The sequence below is a fragment of the Argopecten irradians genome, chromosome 11 (genome assembly GCF_041381155.1).
Source record: "Argopecten irradians isolate NY chromosome 11, Ai_NY, whole genome shotgun sequence".
Taxonomy (NCBI): Eukaryota; Metazoa; Mollusca; class Bivalvia; order Pectinida; family Pectinidae; genus Argopecten; species Argopecten irradians.
This window is the reverse complement of record NC_091144.1, coordinates 35,241,048-35,247,855: the sequence shown is the minus strand read 5'-3', so window position 1 is coordinate 35,247,855 and position 6,808 is coordinate 35,241,048. Positions and strand designations below refer to the sequence as shown.

Here is a 6,808-nt window from a genome sequence, read left to right as displayed (position 1 = left end):
AATGCGGCGTATTTTCAAAACCGGCATAATTTCAAGATACTTTAAGGAAATTCAAAGCTTGCTTTAAAGACATATTTTCGATTCCTCCTTATTATCGAGATTTTAGGTGTAGCAAACACGCATGTTATAAATTACTGAATAAATAAATAAATAATTTAAATAAATAAATACAATAAATGATAAATAAATAAACGTTCTCTTATTTTTTCAGAAAAATGACGCTTTGGCATCAATTTACCCCCAGACGTTTTGTAACTATTATCAGCATCATTATCATCGGATTTGCTTTATTCAAGTACATGGAAATATTGGACACTTCGCCAAAGGAAACTGTTGCTATAATCCATCAGGGATATATTTCATATGTAAGAAATATTACAATAGGAAATTCCACATCGACTCACTATCTAGCCAACAGTTTAATTCGGAAAAAGAAGAACATTTACTTCTACAATCCAGAATTCTTCCACGTGTTTGATGATTGGGTAGTTGATACGTGGGGAACAGGAAAGAAACTTGAAAACTGTCCGGTATCCGATTGTATTGTAACTAAAAACAAAAACATATCTATGGACAAAGTAGATGCCGTTATCTTTAAGCCAAGGGCCATGCGATACTGCCCTCCAAAGAAAACTCCAGGTAAAGTCTGGATATTTACTGAATTTGAAAGTCCAACTTACTATTTCCAAAAAAAGTGCTTTTACGCCCTGAAGAATAAAGTGAACTGGACCATGTCATATCGCCGCGATGCTGACTTTACACTCGAACATGGCTACTTTAGAAAAAGCAGTAAACCCAAATACAACCAGAAAGATTTGGATGAAATTTATGCTAAGAAGAACAAGATGGCTGTGGCGTTTATAAGTAACTGTAAAGCACGTAGCAAGAGACATGAATTTATCAAACTTTTACAGTCTCATGGTATCCATGTTGACATATTTGGATCATGCGGAACTAAATTGAAGGAATGTGACAACGATCTTCGCTATCGTGCATGCTTTAATATATCAGGGAGTCTTGAACCAGATTGCTTCGTTTCAGTTCTTCCAAAGTATAAGTTTTTAGGTCATCTGACCCAAAGGGTCAGGATGACCTATAGTCATCATGCACCGTCCGTCGTCGTCCGCCGTCCGCCGTGCGCCGTCCGCCGTCCGCCGTGCGTAAACTTTTCATTCAAACAACTTCTTCTCAATAAAATCTTTGAACGACTTCTTCTAACTAACTGAAAGGTCCAGGTAATCATATTTGGCCTGTAGCATGCTGGGATGAAGGGCTACAAAAGTTTGTGAAACTTAATGACCTTGACGTATTGTCAAGGTCACCGGGGGTCAAATAGGCTAAAATCTTTGAACGACTTCTTCTAACTAACCGAAAGGTCCAGGGTACTCATATTTAGCCTATAGCATGCTGGGATGAAGGGCTACAAAAGTTGTGAAAATAAACGACCTTGACCTATTTTCAAGGTCACAGGGGTCAAATAGGCTAAAATCTTTGAACGACTTCTTCTAACTAACCAAAAGGTCCAGGGTACTCATATTTGACCTGTAGCATGCTGGGATGAAGGGCTACAAAAGATGTGAAAATTAATGACCTTGACATACTGTCAAGGTCACCGGGGGTCAAATAGGCTAAAATCTTTGAACGACTTCTTCTAACTAACCGAAAGTTCCAGGGTACTCATATTTGGCCTGTAGCATGCTGGGATGAAGGGCTAAAAGTTGTGAAACTTAATGACCTTGACTTATTGTCAAGGTCACCGGGGGTAAAATAGGCTAAAATCTGTGAACGACTTCTTCTAACTAACCAAAAGGTCCAGGGTACTCATATTTGGCCTGTAGCATGCTGGGATGAAGGGCTACAAAAGTTGTGAAAATTAATGACCTTGACCTACTTTCAAGGTCACAGAGGTCAAATAGGCTAAAAACTTTGAACAACTTCTTCTAACTAACCAAAAGGTCCAGGGTACTCATATTTGGCCTGTAGCATGCTGGGATGAAGGGCTATACATGTTGTGAAAATTAATGACCTTGACATGCTGTCAAGGTCACCGGGGGTCAAATAGGCTAAAATCTTTGAACGACTTCTTCTAACTAACTGAAAGGTCCAGGGTACTCATATTTGGCCTGTAGCATGCTGGGATGAAGGGCTACAAAAGTAGTGAAAATGAAAGACCTTGACCTCCTTTCAAGGTCAAAGGAGTCAAATAGGCTAAAATCTTTGAACGACTTCTTCTAACTAACCGAAAGGTTCTGGGTACTCATATTTGGCCTGTAGCATGCAGGGATGAAGGGCTACCAAAGTTGTGGAAATTAATGACCTTGACGTTTCTTTCAAGGTCACAGGGGTCAAATAGGGTAAATTCTTTGAACAAATTTTGTTTAAACTAACCCAAAAGTTCTAGGATACTCATATTTTGCTGGTGGCATGCCATAGGGTTACCATAATTATAAAAATGAATGACCTTGAACTTCTTTTCAATGTCACAGGGGTCAATGAAGCCTAAAATCTTTTAACTACACCATTTTATATTAGCCGAAAGGTCCAGGTATTCCATATTTAGTCAGTAGCATGTTGAGATAAAAGGGCTATCAAAGTTGTGGAAATGAATGACCTTGACCCTACTTTCAAGGTCACGAGAGTCAAATATTCCAAAATCTTGAATTTTGAACTTTTTCCTCAAGTTCTACAGTGTGATTAAGCTGAAACCTGCATGAAATGATCCTGACATGGTCCCCGACCAAGTGGTTGTTATATTTTATGTCAGATCCAAAATCCCAAGGATGGGCTGCCACATATGATCCAGAGATGGCTAGCCCACAGATGCCATCTTGAAAACACATTTTGAAGCTTCTTCTCAAGTTCAACCAGTGCAATTTAACTGAAACTTGAAACATGAAATGCCGGCCTGAAATGAGTCTTGTCAAAGTGTTGTTATAGCTCTCCTGGTTGATCCCAGATGTGAAGATGGGCCTACAAAGAAACAACCTTATATCTAATTATTGTTCCAATACAGCTAATTGCCGAAGATAAGTCAGAATGACCGTTATAAGTGCCCTTGGGCCTCATGTTTCTATATCATTATTGGTAAAATGCCCTTTGGTTTGGGATTTAGCCACGACAAGAAAAAGACTCAACAGCATCGTGTCATAGCAGCATCCAATAGTGCCCAGGTAAATAGACGAGATGGCAGTAACAGAACCATATTTCACCCCCTCATTCCTACCTTAACACAAACGACTACAAATCTGTGAAAGAACTTGCTCAACATATGAAGACGTTAGCTAACAACAAGACCGCTTATTTGGAATATTTTAAATGGAAGCAATATTACGAAACAGAAAGACATGTTTTTTGAATGGAACGCTGCATTTTGTAGTATTTGTGAAAGACTAAACAATCCGGAGAAACACCGCCGTGTTTACCGTGACGTAGCAGCTTGGCACATAAACCCAAACGGAAAACAAGCATGCCATAATGCATCGGATCTGACTCCTTAGGTCAAACCTTTACTGGGTGAGGACTATGATGAGAAAAACTCAGAATAACTGCCTTAGTTGGGTGTGTGCACTCAGGATTTTTTTTCCTGCATTGACTAAACGAACCTGAACCGGGATATATAATTATGATACATCAGAACGATGAAAACCGATTAAAAAAATCGACAGGTAAAAGGTTACACAATACGTCGCGTTATTTCACTCCCATGCCGTTTTATAAAATGTGTTTGATGTTGGATAAATAAATTGATATTCCAGTAGACGTTCCGGACTACTAATTAGGCGAGATTTTAACCTTGGACTCGAACTTCTTACTTCAGTGTCACGTCACAAATTGTTCTTATCGTCATTATTAATCGAATGACGTCATACTGCTGTTCTTCGTTCGCTGTATGGAGATGCAGGACAAACCACTCCTAAAATCGGATGTGTGACGTCATCGGATTGCATGCTTTCGTATTCCTACAATAACATGTCAACTCAAAATTGGTATTTATTCAGCGTTACATCTAGCTGTACGATTAGCCGTTCGGTGATTTTGATAAAATTGACGCACATATGCCGGGCTTGACCTAGGTTAAAATAGTTGATGATTATTTGTCGGGAAGTAGATTATCGTTTCAAATATCTATATAAATAGAGATTAAGAAAGGCGTTCTTTAAGTAGTAATGCATGGAATAGTTGTTCATAATTTAAAATGATTTGTTCTTAAAACGCACTTCATTTCCGACACAAAAATTGGAATTTGCTCAACAAAAATAACAACTTTAAATATATATATATATAGACACTTACTCTAATAATTAAATCATTTCTCCATTCTCTCTCAGAATATATTCAATCGACACCAGAAAGATATGTTTCTGACACTGAAAACGATCTGCTCCAAATTCTTAACTCTTCACTAATTTCTAGGTTCCATAACAGTTCAAAAAGGCAATACTAAATCACCTCATAAAGTATGTGAAATAAAAAAAATGAAAGAGCATTCACGCTTCAGTACAATACATAGCCAAAACAATATATGAAACAAATATGACCTACTTTATTTTATTTACCGTGACGTCATGATCACATACAGAACATTCCGAGGATTGTTTGTTTATTTAATTAATTAAAGACCTATTAAAGTGATGTATGCCGTAGCTGGGCGAAAACTATGTACTATAGAAGTGAATATAATAATTTTAGCATTAAAATCATTTCCAGTTCTTATATGTACTTGTAAAATCAAAACCTATGCATTGAAAATGCTGCAATTCTCAAAATGTTGGTAATTTTTTGTTACTAAATAACATATTAAAGGCTCATCTTGATTCCTGAATATGAAAAATACGGCACATATAACTTTAACCAGCTATGATTACATAAGGAAGGCCTCCCATGTATGTAGCGTGTATGCAATGCATATTGCGTGTTTTGGAAGACTGCGGTATATCCGAGGATGAACAGTAGAACAGTAGAATATACAGTAACATTTTTACCAAATCATGTTCATGCAGAGAAAAAAAACAATGCCGACATGATTATCCTTGGTAATGCAATACAATTGATAAGACTCGTACCAATCATAACTTTATACAGTAGGCAAGCAAAGCTTAAACATGTAGTTTGTACAAAATAACCTTAATTTAAAGTCTAAGATGTAGTACTCTGACATTATTTTTCAATGTTTCCTTCTAAATCATCAAATACATATACGTAAATATAAGAAAATGACTACAAAAATCTGGCCTTCTTGCTTTACAATTCAATTTTAAAATAAAAAAAAAGTTTCTGAAATATAATATAATATACATCACCCATGTAATTGCAAGCAATAGATAATAATATTTCTATTTATTTTATCTGGCTTTCGTTCAGTGAATGTGTTTTTTGTCACATAACCTATCTTGTCTCAATCCATATAACTTTTTTCAGGATTTATTTGAAAGACATGTAAAAGCTTTTAACATGTTTAATCTTGTTTAAAGAGAAACTAGGTTATAAGATAATGTAAGTGATGGTTTACTAAAAAAATGTTTATGGTAATACCACTTTGGTTGATTTTTAAAGCCGATCTAAGGAGTTCTACATGAAAAATATACGGACACAGAGGGTCACTCTGTCGTACCCCACGTTGTCAAAACTTCAAAACAATTTTAGCAATGGTCAATATTAAAGGTAGGTCTCGCCCAATGAAATATCCTGTACATAAATATAATCCTCAGTTCATTTTCGATGCATACAACGAACAATATGGGTGGTCATTGCCTAGCTTGACCAGGAAAATACTACTCTAAAAATAGAGTGAAGTCAAGCTTTACATGGAACATGACGTATTTTTTTTTCAAAACGAGGCCGCATCAACAAACGGAAGCGTGCAACAAAACGTCGGCTAGAAGTGACAGACTTGCCAAGGCATGTTAAGTCAAAAAACAACGACAACAAGTCGAAGTGCGATGGATTGTTTATACATAATATATATAGAACACTTCAAGTTACTTACATACGCTCGCTAGCTTAGTACATCAAACATATTTGTTGTTAGTCTGCCGCTGTATGTGCTCTAGCATATGTTTTGAAATTTAACTCACCATGTGCAACATGAGTCCCAATAGAATCGGGCGAGTTCCGCTTGAGATGTGGCTTCCGTTTCTTCTATTGCTACATGCCATCTCTGAATTTCATTCCCTAGAGATATCCTAGGGTGCTACCGATTCCATTCGAATTTCCTCCTCTTTGTTGCCGATTCAGATACATTTTTTTCTTCACACCCTTATATTCACCCATTTTGTTTAGGTTTAGTGCGTAACAATGCGCATGAGCCAAGCTTCGACAACACAATCCATCGCAGCTTCATTTGAATGTTATCCTGTCAGCCTGACATCGTGATAAATCAAGGATTTCCTTCAATTTTGTATTCGAGATACATTTGTTCAATATCATACGCATTTAGAAATTAAATTGATGTATTTTTAATATGTTTTTCGCTTATCGCATTTGACAAAACAATTATTTGGTTGGACGAAACCTACCTTTAATGATACAGTAGAATCAAATTCATACAAGCATTTAATCAATTAATATTTACATTTCCTTTTTTTTTCCTTTGCTATATAATCTTACCCAATGGGAAATCGTTTACACTTGTAGTCAGTTGTCGCGCAAGAAAACATACACCGGAACACTGTCTTCCGCAAGTAGTGTTAATGCGCATCACCTTTTGCCTATATTGTTTCTGTATTTTTAATTCCTCAATTAAACAATTGTAATGTAATATTTCATAAAATAAAATATTTGAAAAAATATTGTATGAATGGAATGAAAA

General features: G+C 36.3%; 1 pseudogene; it reads left to right on the top strand.

Annotated features, from left to right (window-relative positions):
• Positions 1 to 282: 282 nt before the first annotated feature.
• Positions 283 to 3,497, top strand: LOC138334344 (4-galactosyl-N-acetylglucosaminide 3-alpha-L-fucosyltransferase FUT6-like; annotated as a pseudogene).
• Positions 3,498 to 6,808: the final 3,311 nt, after the last annotated feature.